Source organism: Fulmarus glacialis, unplaced genomic scaffold (genome assembly GCF_000690835.1).
Source record: "Fulmarus glacialis isolate BGI_N327 unplaced genomic scaffold, ASM69083v1 scaffold3834, whole genome shotgun sequence".
Taxonomy (NCBI): Eukaryota; Metazoa; Chordata; class Aves; order Procellariiformes; family Procellariidae; genus Fulmarus; species Fulmarus glacialis.
In genome coordinates this window covers 25,732-41,211 of record NW_009207314.1, presented here as the reverse complement: position 1 = coordinate 41,211, position 15,480 = coordinate 25,732, and the positions used below count along the sequence as shown (strand labels likewise).

The following is a 15,480-nucleotide window of genomic DNA, read 5'->3' as shown; positions in this document are numbered from 1 at the left end:
TACAAAATAAATGCCTTTTGAAGTTGTAGTTTGATTTTATGTCTTCATTTTAGTAAATGTGTAGTAATATAATAATATCAGTCTAATGTTTGAAATCTAAAGGGTCAAAGGAAAAAGATCTTCCAGTTGCTGAGAGTGAATGTGGCAGAAACCTGTACATTTTGTTTGGCTGTCTCCAGACAGAGTTATCTTACATCTGGTTCTAGGGATTCCTTCCTTTGAGGAAAATATCTCCTTCCTATTTTGAATCCCATTATTCAGTTTGGAAAGGAAAAAAAGTAAAAGCCATTGGTAAAATTTATCAGTTATTGGTTAACTATTTAACTTTAAATGGGATATTATCCTCTTGGTGGTGTAATATATAAACAGTGTTTGCTATAGTTATGCTTTGTTACAAAGCCCAGATGATGAGATCAAATTAATTTATCTTCCATCTCCTCATTTGTACATGTTAAAGACTATACAACAGAATCTTGACACCATGAAGTTTTTCCATTTAGATTGTGATGTTTTGGGGGTTTTTTTCCCCTAAAAGGTACTAACGATATTAATTTGCTTAATATAATTCACATGCTGCTGTAGAAGGTATAGTTAGGGTGACGTTTGTACTTATTGCTAAACCTTAAACAAATTTAAGAGCACTCTCTCACTTTATAGTGGCTTCGGTAGTTTCTGTATAGTTTGTCATACCTCGAAGTGTTGATTTTCTTCCTTTTACAGCTCATAGAAACTTCAGAGTTGCTGTAAAAATGTGAAGCCATATGTGACATTGTGCAGGATTAGTTGCTGAATGCAACATGAAACATTTTAAATATTGTAAGAGATAATTGATGTGGGTTTTTTATTAACTTGTTCTTTGGCATTAGAATAAAATTATAGTATACTTCTCTTGGCTCGCAAATGACACATTGCTTTCACTTTGATCAGTTGCAGTTTTCTCATAAGGTCGAAAATATCTCATTACTAAAATTAGAAAAACTTTTGCCGTGTATGTTGATCAGCACTGGTTCTTACTATGCCAAAACAACTACTGCTTCTTTGAATGGGATTTTCTAAGTACTGTATCTCTCTACATTTTAAAAATAGAACAATATAAGCGCTGTGAATTTTCTTTCCTGACTTCCAAATGCAAAACATTAGTATTTCTGTTCGAATTATATTGTTTGTCAACATGAAACTAGCACATCTGAAGCAACTTTGTTTCTCTTGATTAGATTACTGATTTGAATATTTTTTCAGCAATGTATTAGCCACAGAAACATTTACTAAAACTCTCTATGCTGGTGTTCTTATTATTCTTCTAATGGAACCATGGAAGGCTTTCATCAGAACATTGCAACTGTGCCAGCAAATCATGACAATAGCCTTTTGATTTGATGTATGACAATTTATATTTGGTGGCTTCTTTGTTGAAAAAAATAATGCATATTGGAACCAGAAGGCATGACAGAGGCAGCTTCTGATATTTGCCTCAAATTCTCTTTGTTGTATCCACAAAGAAGGTATACCCTTCTTTTCTCTTTAGTGCTATGCAATGTCAATTCATTTTTACTCATAGGCTTTGATGGTCTTAGATTTGAGTAATTTATGATTTGAGGCACCACAAGTAGTAATGTACCTCACCACTGAGAAGCAGAAATCTGACATCTTAAAAACTACACAGTAAGCTGTGGTCTACTGAAAATTAGAACGATCATACCCAGAAGCATTAGTGTGTAAGCCTGGCACAAAACTGTGGGGTTTGTGTTTTAAAAAAAAAAAAAATTTAAAAAAGCTGTTCTTACTTTTCAACAACTATTTTTAGAAGTTTGGTGTATAGGTCACTGCATAGTTTTCAGAACTAGTGAAACAACAATATTTAATATCAAAATTAGTTCAAATTCTTGAAATACAGTGTAGAAATTGACCTTCTTAGATAATTTTATAGGTGCTGTTCAGTGCAGAATTGTATATTACATTTAATGGTGTATTCTTAGAATAAGAAGAAATGGGGGTTTTTCCCTCTAGAAAAATCAGAAATCCGAGACTGAAAATAAAGATAGTCAAAAACTGTCTTGGATTTATCATCTGTGCTTTTTAATGAACCAATTTTGATCACTGCATGTGGCTGGGTTTTCATTGCTTAAGCTAGAGAATTGTTTCTTAACATAACCAAAATCTTAAGCAAAATTTTCAATTTCCTATGATTTTTCTTTTTTTCCTTATTCCCCCTTCTTTAAGTAACCTACTTCTTGTTGCTCCGTTACCTTTTATTGTTTGCCCCCCGCCATACGAGTAAGCTTAATAAGAGAGAGCTCATTCTGTCATGTTGCTTGCAATCTGCAAAACCAGAAGAGAAACTGTTTAACATCTAGTTAATGTGTAGTTTAGGGATAGCATTTTGTAAGCAGACTCTGTGAGTGTAGGTACTGACAATCAAGTATTGATATCTATGCATGCAGGAAGCTGCATGTGACCATACAGTTTTGCTGTATGCACTACTTTCCATAGCCAATTACTTAATTACAGTTTCCTAATAGGTGTAGGACTTAGAAAAGTAGTGTACAAGAGTGCGTAGAATTCTTATTTTTTGTGGGTTGCACACAAAAAACAATCTCATAGAAGTAAGGAGACCTTTTGCCACTGACAAGGACTATACAGGCGGAAGTTGCTCTTTTTATGCCCTCTCTTCCATTCACAGGTGAATAGATTCAAATATTGAATCCTCTGAGAATAAGGCGTGTCAAACCCTTGTACAGACATCCTGTAACCACTGCATAGGACTACTTCAAATGACTGACAGTAGGTCAATACTAGCTCATGTTTTTAGATTAAACCTTACTTCTTTTGCTGACAAATTTTAGACTGGGCCTCTACTCCCTTTGCTGTCTGCAATATCTTTGTGCAAGCTTCTATATCACTAGGCCTCCCTGAAAACAATGATGCAATTTTAATTTAACTTCTCATTCGGCTGAAGAACCTTGACATCTCAAAGACTGTTGTGGCTCTGGTTTAATTACACTTTCCACTCTACTCCTGCATGCAAAAACTAATCCTAAATTCTAGAATCCCTCAGCCTCTTCACTGCCAGCATAACTAACAGCCTTAGCTATGACTCCTTTTCGCTCTTACTCTCCCCAAAAGGTGTTGCCGTTTGAAGTGAGGGGAGGTTCTTTCCCTCACAACCCTTGATACCTTGCTTTATCTATATAGAAATATCTCAATTGCCTCTCTTCTGCCTTACCCTTCCCTCTCTCTCATAGCACAATGCTGTGAACCCACCTCACATGTACCAGCACATCCCAAGTCCATGGCACAGACTGCAACTCTCCATTCTCTGCGATGGTCTCCACTTGGCTGCAGGAAATGAGAGAAAAGCCAGGATGAGAAAGAAAAGGCAAAGACCAAATACAGTTTTCCTGGGGCTTCTCATGCTGCTTCTCTGTTAAAAGGCAAAAGCTCCATCTTTCCTGTTCTTTCCATGCCAGTATCAAATAATATCTTCTTCATGAGCATGACGTCACATGGTATGGAATACCCCATTAGCCAGCTGAGCCGGCTGTCCTGATTATGTTCCCTCCCATCTTGTGTACCCAGCTCAGTCAGTATCAAATAATATCTTCTTCATTTTATTTTTTTTCTTCATTTTATTGAAGATGAGAGACTTTAGAATTCATTCTTTCAGTATTTTTGAAAAGTACATGGAGGTCAGATGGGGTTTTAATCATGTATATCAATCTAGGATACTACTGTTTTACTTTTTCCAGGGACTTGCTCTGTATTAATTCACTGCTTGCCTGATGGCAGTGATGTCAGAGACTGATAATTTTACCACATGGCCTAATCCATTCTGAAATTTACTAATGGTACACAGATGGTGCTGCATGCACCTTTCCTTCAGTGGCATGTTCTCAATGGTAAAACAAATTTATTTTTCTTGAATTCTCCAACAAATTCAAATAGATGATTGTTATGCAGAATATCTTCAGAAGCACACAAAAAATAGTCGACATTACAGGGGTTTTTTTATTGCCTTGAACGATAACTTGTGTGCCTTCAACTTCATCATCTTCTATGTCAGGATGTTGTTGGGTTGTTATTATTGGAGGTGGGGAGGGGAGTAGAGAATTTAATGTATAACCTACATAACATGAATAGTTTGTCTATGGCTTTAGTGTTTAATGTTCCAAAGACTATACACAAAGACTAATACTTCGCTGTCGATACAGCATTGCCCAGTTCGTTAGTTCTGGTAATGTAGCTGCTATTCTGTTTTTGAACAAAATTTGATCTCACAATCCGGATCAGTATATTAATCTTTACTTCCAGCTGGTAGCCAACAAGCCTTGCATACTTATGGTCCTCTTAAATGTTATTAGAAGGATCGAATTTTTTCTTGTTCGGAGAATTTGTGCATAGGAGAATTTCTAGTTCGTATCCCCAAAGTCAGCACTGTTTCAGTAAAGATGCAAGAAAAAGTACTTAATATGCAGTTGTCCAAAACTAAGATTGAAATGTGTGGTTTTAGTGCACATATATATTAGTGGAACTGTATTATCCCACTGGATTTCCCAGTGGATTCTCCTACTCTCCACTTAAAACTGAAATGGATGTTCCCAGGCAGGTGTACATTTACTGTTTGTTTGTCTGTGAGATACGAGAGTTTGGTGGGTCAGCCTTTCCATGTCTCTACTGGTTATTGTTCACCTTATTGTGCACCAATCCCCTTTTGTGCTGTTACCTTTTAGTTTTGTCTGTATCCTTGAAATGATTTTTTGTTTTCATTAGTTCTGTAATTTCTTTCCTTTATGTAGTGCTTCTAACTAATTATTTATATTGGGGAAAAAAATAATTAACAGCATTTGAAAATGTTTTTAAAAGAATATAAAATGCTATACCTGCTGTACTACCAGGAGTAACATGGAAATAACTTGCCTACAGACGCCCCCAATTGCTTCCCCTCTACCCCTCAATATATGCGGGAGTCCAGTGGCTATTACCTTTATCCTTCTATATGTGCCTGTATCCACAGACTACCAGTCTTCAGCCTAAATGGCAGCGATCAGAATTTCTGATGTAGCCCTTCTTTAGCATATTACCTTGCTTGTGCACTTTCCCTCTGTCTTCCCACCAAACCCAAAACATAGATACACCAGCTTGTATCTGCTCCGAGCTCCTTCATTCCAATCTTTCATACTACTAGCTCCTCCCAAGTTTAAAAATATGATCTTTGCTGCTGTTGTCATTCTCTTCCTTTGAACCCCACCTCTCAAACAATCCTGACATCTCAAACCACTGCAAGGCCACCGCTACCTGCTCCAGCCAAACCTTTTCCAAAGCTGCTCATCTCCCTGTTTCCCTTTAATCTTCAAGAAGAAAGGAAGACTCGCAGTTTATCCCAGATTATGCAAAGAGGCAGCTGTTGGACCCAGAAGAATTCAAATTTTTATAAAAGGTTCACAAGTCCCTCATAAAGTGAGAATTCATGTAGCCTTAGTGGAGTATAGCTGGAGAACGGTTCTGAAAAATGAAAGCAGTGCTGCAGTTGTGGAAAGAAATATTCTTTCCCTCAGAAAAATTAAAATGTGGATTTGAGGTTTTAGTGGGGGGTTGGATGTTTGGGCTTGTTAGTTGTTTTTATGGTTGATTTTTTTTGTTGTTGTTGTTGTTCTTTTTCTTTCTTGTTGAGAACTGTTTTGCCTGTAACTAAGCTTAATCACATGAGGAATACAAGGAGAGCAATTAATGATGCTCCAGGGTCCACATAAAGTTAGTAAAGAAGTAGGAGGCGAGTATAGTTTTTCTTCTAGAAAGATAATTCGAGAACATGTTCATTCATGTCAAAATACAGAACACTGACTACTAAACAATACAAGCCTCAATGTCCTGCAGGTAAAGCAACTGCTTCAGATAATTCTTTGGATTCTAGTTGACTATTGCCATAAGGAACACATTAATTTCTCATGCAGAAAACAGGATTTATTATAATTTCACTAGATTCTTACAGAAAAGGGTACCCCTTTATGATCAAAGCAACTGGAAACATCTTGCCTTGTGCTTTCTTCCTCTATCATTTATAAGCTGATCTGTTAAAATATCTGCTGATAATCAAAAGGCAATTGGAAGTGGGTTTTGAAGCATACTAACCTAGAATGACTGTTAAACTTGTGGATGTCAAGTGCAAACCATATAAAGAAATTTTTAGAACATAGCTAACTAGAAACACTCTAGACACTAGACCCCATCTAGCAGGTTTTCCACAGTTCTTATTTCTCTAGAGAGTATGTATTCTATCAGTATTACTGAAGTGTCAGAGTGCATTCAGATACTAATTTATTCCTAGTTTTTTGCAATTGAAATATTAGCCAGTAACTAGTCTTAGCGTGGCTTCAAACTTCCCCCAGTCGACATATCTTGGAACTTCTCTTGTTTCAGCAAAGATTTTAATGTGTTATTCGTATTTCAAGATAGTTACGGACTAGGAGTAAAAAGTCTGGGGTTTGTTTCTTTCTTTTTGGTAATGCTTCTACGTATAATCACCAATATACCTCTATATGGTATTCATGTTTGGTTTTCCTCCCATTTTTTCAGTCCAGATAAGAGTTCTTGACTAGTTCAGCTGGAATTTAATTTTTTAAAACAACAAAATGAATTTTTTCAGCACAGTGTGCTGGTGGATTACATGGCTGCTTTTCCACTCCCTGATCAAGCATTTTGTACTTCATCTGACAAGGTATGAGTAAGGAAATCACCTCTCACTTTCCAGCAGTTTGTATACTGAGATTTCTAGACATTCTTCACTAAAATGACTCATGATAATAATAAAGAAAAATATGCTTACGTTTGATGATAATAATAAAGAAAAAACATTCAGAATGATTCAGTGAGGGACTTAGCCCCAATTAACTGTGTGTTTGAGGGAAAAGTCACGTACTTTTCTTCAATTTGTGATAGAGCTGCCTTAAATACATAAAGTAAGTAAAACTTAGACTTCGTTTACATTGGCATTTTGCTGCAGTTATGGCAATTAAAGACCAACAAGATGCTTTAGTGAAATTAGTATAAACTCCCAGTATAATCAAGTTTAAAATACACTGTAACAAGTAATAGCTATGAAGCAAACAATCATCTTTTCTATGGTAGGAACTGAAACCAGTAAAGGCATAAGAAGTCCTTAGAGTCTCAAATTTTTTCCGTGATCTTTACTATGGACTGATTGAATGTTCAGCAAAGAAGAGGCAGGAAGTATTATTGTGTTATATGAGCTCATCTGGTCATTGATTCATTGCACAAAAGAAAGCAGATAGTTTCCTTTATAAGCTGCAGTTTCAAAATCGCAGTTCTTCCCTGAAGTCTGGTTAGTTTCTTTAATCTCTTAAAAGTATTCAGGTGAATAAGTACGTGTGTGTAAGAACTCTCTGACATTGCCATACTTCAGCAATTAAAAAAGTTGCAGACAAGTTGCAGAACCAGCTGATACAATATATAAACTACTTGATAGTAGCTATGGTACTGCCCTAGTATGGTTAGAAGAGATGGTGAAGCTCATTTAAAACCAAAATCCTTAATATTTTGCAGATGCAAATTGGGATGAGTTTTAGTAATACTTTTTTTTAAATAACAAAATGGGCACTTCTTGACCGTATATAACTTTTAAGCAAATATTTGTGACTTGTACAGACACACAGAGAAAAAATCGGATCTAGACACTTCTGCTAAGCTGAACTTGAGCTTGAAATTGTAGTGAAAAGATTGCAGGAGGAAGTACAGATTGAGTAGAAAATGAAGTTATATAAAGAGACAGAGGTGTGAGTTATGGCAAATTACTGACTGAGCATAAATTACACCACTAATGTCTTAATAAAATGTATTCCTATTATGTACTCATCTGTCTTGATTCTGTCATTCTTGCTGTTCTCTCAAAAGCCATGTTGTCCTTTTCTTTCTTTGGTAACAGCATCAGCATTCTTAATTCAGACATAACGTTTTTCTCTCAAGGAAAAGACTATTAGTCATTCTTGAATTTGGATTTTTTTTTCTTTGCTATATGCTACTCCTTAGTGATCAGTAAAAGGAGTCCAGTAAGAACCTCAATTTTAATCATATTTTGTGTTATAGAGCAGAATAATAGATGGAAGTGATTTTACAGACATTGCTTGTCAGAAGTAGCTCTTTGTGGCATAAGAATGTCTTATACATGTGATGAGTTTTATTCACTGCTGATGGAACTGCTCCTGAGTAAGAAAGAGCCCTGAGAATCAGAGTTTCTGAGTTTATCTCTTAGTCTCTGTACATTTACTTTTCACAACCTTAGAAATGTTATTTTATTTCTATCATGCTTTTGCTGAGATTTGTAGATGTGTCTGGAGGTTGCAATTTGGGTCTACTTTGATCTTTATGTTCTTGAAAAGAAAATTCTCATATCAAAACCCCGCACCAAAGACTGTTTATGTGAAAATATAAAGGAAATGCATAAACAGCCTATGAATCCCTTTCTCTTTCTTACAGAATGGTGCAGGTGCATCAGAAGGAAGTATGGGAGAAACAGATTATCTCCTAAATTTATAGGATAAGAATTAGGATAGTGCTTGGAAAGTGGTAATGCTCTTAAGGGTTAAAGTAAACTCTCCTATACTCTAGGTAAGTGCTTTACCCCTCAACTAAGATATGAAAGGGATAACCATTTTTTTTCTCTTGTAACTAGAAGGAACTCTACAAACAGAAACAGGGGGATGCCTTTGAAAATTTTAGTATGGCCAACAGGCAAGTTGGGAATTTTCTGTGTAAAAAATTGTGTCAATTTGGACTTCATGCTTTAGAAGAATTAGATGAAAATCCTGAAGATTGTACTTTTTTAAAAAGCATCCAAATTACACAAATGGATTTGAACTAGACTCTTATCTGTCCTTGTACATCTGTCAAACTTCAGCAATACCTTGAAGTTAGGAGAACTGCTTGCTCCTTGCTTGGCTTTTCAAGAATCCCTGTTTGAAATTTTACAAGTCAAGAATGATGTGTCTAGATTTGCTCTGAGAGGTTCAAGACTCTTTTCACATGCTTACTAGCTACTACCAAGTCCAATTAAAGTTCTCCTCTTCAAGTTTTTGTTCTTGTTTCTCATGTTTCAGATCTGCTCTTTTGCTGATTTCTCTACTACTTCCATTTCATCCTTCCTCTTAGCTCTCAGGTGAAGTGTGCTCTAGTTGTCATCCATGCCCATAAGGAACTCACAGCCTCCCAGATTCCAAGTCTTTTCTGCACTTTTCGTATTGACTTAACTCTCCTTGTTTTATGTTCAACTGTTTTATGAAAGACTTCCTGATCCAGCATATGGTGCAGAAATAAATTGTTTTGACTGCCATTGAAGAAGTTTTAATTTGGATGCTACCCAGACTCAAACACGTATAGGCTAGGAACAGTCAGTTATGTATTCATGTGGATATATTTCTAAATCCATGTGATATCATGTCTGCAGAAATTATTAATTAATCAGAGGTGGAAATGTAGTAAAGCTGTTGGGCCATGATTCCATGATGATACAGCATGCTGAAAGTTCATAGCTACATAAATATCTGGATTTAAAAGAGAAATTAAGGTTTTGGGGGTTTTTTTGTAAGTCTCACCACCTTCATTAGGGTGTTGTTGTCGTTTAACCCCAGCTGGCAACTAAGCCCCACACAGCCGCTCGCTCACTCCCCCTACGGTGGGATGGGGGAGAGAATTGGAAGGGTAAAAGTGAGAAAACTCGTGGGTTGAGATAAAGACAGTTTAATAAGTAAAGCAAAAGCCGTGCGCACAAGCAAAGCAAAACAAGGAATTAATTCACTCCTTCCCATTGGCAGGCAGGTGTTCGGCCATCTCCAGGAAAGCAGGGCTCCATCACACATAACGGTTACTTGGGAAGACAAATGCCATCACTCCGAACGTCCCCCCCTTCCTCCTTCTTCCCCCAGCTTTATATGCTGAGCATGACGTCATATGGTGTGGAACATCCCTTTGGTCAGTTGGGGTCAGCTGTCCCAGCCGTGTCCCCTCCCAGCTTCTTGTGCACCCTCAGCCCACTCGCTGGTGGGGTGGGGTGAGAGGCAGAAAAGGCCTCGACTCTGGAAAAGGCCTTGGTTCTGTGTCAGCACTGGCCAGCAGGAACTAAAACATCCCTGTGTTATCAACACTGCTTCCAGCACAAATCCAGAACACGGCCCCATACCAGCTACTGTGAAGAAAATTAACTCTCCCCCAGCCAAAACCAGCACAGATGTCACTGATGTTTCAGTATTGCTTTTAATCTATTTTATCTCTTTCTGCTCTGGGAGGTTTATATTCTTATTTTGATTAAAAGCTATGATCCGATGATAATGACAACCAGAGAGATGCATACTGTCAAAGGTAAACTAAGTGTAGCATGTTATTACCTCATCTGGTTCTAGGAAGGTCTCCATCCTGCTTTTGCAAATGAATTTGCCTTGTAGAACTTCTTATCTTCACCTTATAAATTCTCACAAGCTTTATGTAAATTGGTTTTTTCTTTCCCTTGTTGGTCTCTTTTCATTACGGTCATGTTGATACTAAGGAAACCATTTACATAGACTTCAAGGATAGCAGAGGGAATTCAAAATGAGTCCTTGGTTTTGTGGTATTGCAACAGTTCTGCAAAGGGAGCGTTAATTTTGAGAAGGATGTTCAGATTTTTCTCTTCCCTGTGAATGTTGAGACCAGATTTTCCTTCTAGACAATTTTTGCAGCACTGTGAATACTCTGTCATTAGAGTTACTACTGATTTGCTCTGATGTAAGGGTCAAGAATATCAGCAAATGTAGTTTTAATGCTGTTTCGCTGATGCTTGGTTTTTAATAACTTTTTTTAGTTTGGGCCTTGGGAAATAATTTAAGTGTTTTGGGGGGTTTTGTGTGGGTTTTTGCTTTTGTTTTGTTTTTTTCAAAATATTGAAAAAAATAAAGGAAAAAAGTTTACATGTTGCAACGGTAGCGCTTTGAGGCCTCATTGCCGGAGGCTAGCATAAAGTCATTTAGTTGGCTAGCATCATCTCCCTGTAATGTGACAAGAAGCATGACAGGAAAGAGAAATGAGGTCAGAACTTCTTTGCAAGCAACTTTATTTTTTCAAAAAGCTGAGATGGCCCCAAAGGCCTGTTAGAACAATTTAAAGTATCTGTTCGTCTACTTTGGCTTACACCTGGCGATGAAGCATTCAACAGATTTGTGATCAGAAGGCAGCAGAGGGAAGCTCCAAGCTGTAGTCACAAAGTCTGTTTTGCTGCCTCAGCCAGAATCTGAGCATTTGTCAATATATCCTAATGTGTGATTCATTCATATCTTTACTATAGAAATATGATTAACAAACGTAATTTCAAAATTTTCATGACATTAATATGCATACTCATTTGAGCACACAATCTGTCAAAATTTGAGTGGATATAGTCCTTTAGTATAGCCTAGTCTACCCCGAAATTTTCTGACAGCTTCTTGAACTGGCCAGGATAACAGGTTTTCTTCTGTGGAGGGATTTGGCACTTTTTTTTTTTTTAATTTCTTAATATATTTTTTTTTTAGCTCATATTAAGACTCTTCTAATCCAACTTTCATTTTCAGAGAAAGTGCTAGGTATTTCTTTGGTGGCATTTTAATATACCGAGGACCAGGAAAAACTGTAAATCCAGTCCTATAACTACTTTTATAATGCTGGTATTTTCTCCCAGTATTCATATATAAATTTAGATCTCCAATTTCAGTTTTCCACTCCAGCAAAAATTATGTGTTGCTACCCAAGTGTGGATTTGTGGGTCTTCAGACAGTGTGGCTGTCTCATAATTATTTTCATTAACTTGCATGGTTCCATTTTTATGTTTTTACAAAAGCCACTGGCTACATTTTCTGATTATAATATGCATCAATGATACATTTCTTCATCCATTCCTCATCCCCTAGTTCAATCTTCAAAAAATTCATCTCAACTTTCATGAGATCAGACCAGCATTATAAGTTATTAAAGCTGTTTAGGTGTTTTATTTATCACATTTAACTATATAAGTTTAATTATGCTATAAAAGAGACTCCTCTAATCTGAAATATTATGTAATCCTAAGAACTTCAAGAAAATGAAGTGTCACAGTAACCTAAAATGTATGTTCAATACTGAGTGATTTAAAAAACAACAGTGAAACCTCACCTCTTCATTTTCGTCATTATTTTCATCTGGAAATGAACTCACTTATACAGACCTTAAAGAGTGGCTGTGATTCTTTCCAAATTCTTAATGCCTAGGAATGAAAAAAAGAATAAAAAGTAAAAACCTCTTTATATTAAATAGTGAGATGTTTCATTTTTTAATGACAAAAATACCAACATTTTTTGCAATGATTTATTTTCATCTAATACAGGTATTGTGTCATAAGATTGATGCCTTTCATAAAATCACAATTGTTAAATATTTTTAATGTTACTATAACTTAAACTGTAATTTTCTGAGAACCACTAGTGAATACGTACAGTGCCACAACTCTCAATTTGTAATTCAGTCCTCTAAAACTGAGGACTGAATTGGGGAGAAAAAGGTTGGAGGGGGGGGGAAAGGTTGGAAGTTTTTTGACAGTTAAATATATCAAGTATACAGCAAAGGGTACCACACTAAGAATCGCAATTTCCAAATAGAGTTTTGAATAGTTTAGTAGAGGAACTGTCTGCTTATATGGGCTGAACAGAAAACATAGTTGATCAAGTCCTCATCTGCAAAAAAATGGTACATGTGTATATACATATGTGCATACATATAGATCACCTGTCATGTTCTTCACCATACAGGCTACTAACCAGTTACAGAACAGAAATTATTACCTATTTTACTATTGGGAGTTGCATCTGAATTGCTACACTGAACTGCCAGTCTAGAAAAAAAATCAGATTTTATGGGAAGATATTATTGTTTTCATCAGAGTTCATTTTGAGTGTTTTCATTATAGCTTTCAAGTCCTATGTTTGTATCCAATAGAATCATAGAATCGTAGAAACATTAAGGTTGGAAAAGACCTCTAAGATCATCAAGTCCAACCGTCAACCCACCACCACCATGCCCACTAAACCATGTCCCTAAGCACCTCATCTACACGTCTTTTAAATACTTCCAGGGATGGTGACTCCACCACTTCCCTGGGCAGCCTGTTCCAAGGCCTGACCACTCTTTCAGTAAAGAAGTTTTTCCTAATGTCCAGTCTAAACCTCCCTTGGTGCAACTTGAGGCCATTTCCTCTCGTCCTATCGCTGGTTACTTGGGAGAAGAGACCAACCCCCACCTCGCTACAACCTCCTTTCAGGTCGCTGTAGAGCGCGATGAGGTCTCCCCTCAGCCTCCTCCTCTCCGGGCTAAACAGCCCCAGTTCCCTCAGCCGCTCCTCATAAGACTTGTTCTCTAGACCCTTCACCAGCTTCGTTGCCTCTTCTCTGGACACGCTCCAGCACCTCAGTGTCCTCAGGGGCCCAAAACTGAACACAGTATTCGAGGTGCGGCCTCACCAGGGCCGAGTACAATAAAGAAGAAAGAATAATTTAACTTGAATGAACAGTGTGGGCCTGATGAACACTAGCAGGATCAGACTAAACAGGGTATTATTGTTGCTGCTGTGACTAAGTGGAAATGATTTATTGTAATGTTTTAAAGCTATTCATCTGACTTATTTTAAGTTTTTTCAGAAATTATTGACAGCCCAAATATTTGGGAATCTCTACAAAGAATTTTCTTGATAACTAAAGCACAGACAGGTGCAATCCAAATTATCTTAAAATGTTATGTGACACTGAAAGTCAGTATAAGGCAGATCCAGTTCTCTCTGGAAAATTGCACCAGAACTGCATTCTGCTTGCACTGAAAATGAATTTATGCTTTTGTCCCCTTCATATCCTGTTGGTTTTTGGCTGACATTTTGAACTAATGAGTTTACCAGCTCCCAGTTTAGTTACAAATACATAAATAAAAAAAAAATCAGTTCCCTAGCAAGTGAGTCCTGACTTGGTAAAACTCTAGAATAATTAGTTTTCTGTTGTCTAGTCGCTGGCAGAGATGGAGTGAAGCCAATTGATTGTGTAGGGTGACAGCTTATCTGATTAAGTATTTGTGTGTGAACCTAACACATCACTGTATTCTGTACTATATCTAAAGAGAGTCAAGGAAAATGGGTCCATACAAGCCCTACTCAAGACTGTGAAGCAGAATTGTTAAACTTCTTGCTGCTGCCTTAGCCAGCTTGTTCACGCTACAGGCAGTTACAATATTTCAGGCATAGTGTATTATACATGCACTGAGCTCTCATTTGAGTATAGAGAAAAATGTCCTAATGGACAAAAGGTAAGAAATGTCATTTCACCAAAACTGGACGGTTCCAGAAAGGGTAGGAATATTTGTACCATTGCTTTTAAATTCTTTGCAGTAATTAGAAAAATTAATTATTCTTATGTGACAAGTTTATATCTTTTATACATTATTTTGTCCTTTTGCCTGCAAATACCCTTTGGACCAACAGGTCTCTATGCTGTACGGGAAATCCTTACTGGGTCAGTCACGGCTGTTAACATATCTTTTATCCAATGCAGTGAATAGCTCAGAAATTTTTAATCCACTGCAAGGCCATTGATATGAAGGCACCTTGTAGTCCTCCATTCCTTAGTGCACTGGTAAACAATACCATGACCTTCTATCACCGAAAGATGATTAAAAAAAGTAATTTCAAACTTAGCTCCTTTGTTAGTCAACTACTTACATTTTTTTAATGACCGTGACTACTTTAATGTCAAAACTAAGTTCCTGTACAGAAGTGTTAGCAATAATATCAACAATTTAGAGCAGGATCATTATGAAAGAACATTCTGAATTCTTTTCTAGTTAAAGGATTTTCAACAAGAAGAATACCTAATACTGTTGTCACATATTTATTAGTATTGAGGAATTTATTGATCTCTCTCTTTTAGAGACTGCAGGTTAAGCTTTCATTTTCAAAATCTTGGAAATAATCCCCTTTGTACACCGGGGGGAGAGGGGGTTCAGAACCTAGAACAAGGAATGGATTCTTCCTATATACTGTTTTTATATCTTTAATTAGGTTTGGTCAATATGGATCAAAATGAAAATGCAAGTAAGTCTCCATAATTACTTTTGCAGAATAAGAACTTGTCTATGAACCAATAGGTGATCATACAATAAAGTAGAACTTAGGCCTTGTCCTTCAGCTAAATGGGATACACGTTCTGGGGAGTCTATAAAGGTCATGTTTATTTCAAGATTTTGCTTTGGAAACTAGTACCTTAATAGCAACTCACATCCCTTAAAACAACTTTAGTTAAACCGCTATAATAGGAAATTATTACCTGTATTCAGAGTATTACCCACAATACACCCCATAAGAATAATGCCAATTAATGACATACAACTTAAGAAACTTCCTGCAAGAGCTTATCTATTAACAATGAAGCGCCTCATAACTTGAAGGCATCACAA

The 15,480-nt window shown here is 36.7% G+C and overlaps 1 protein-coding gene across 1 annotated transcript in view; it reads left to right on the top strand.

Moving 5' to 3' along the window:
- Positions 1-15,480, top strand: part of LOC104070574 (protein unc-13 homolog C-like) — a gene marked incomplete at its 3' end in the record, with an annotated part of 59,894 nt that overhangs the window by 20,747 nt on the left and 23,667 nt on the right. The gene's annotated exons all lie outside the window — the stretch shown is intronic.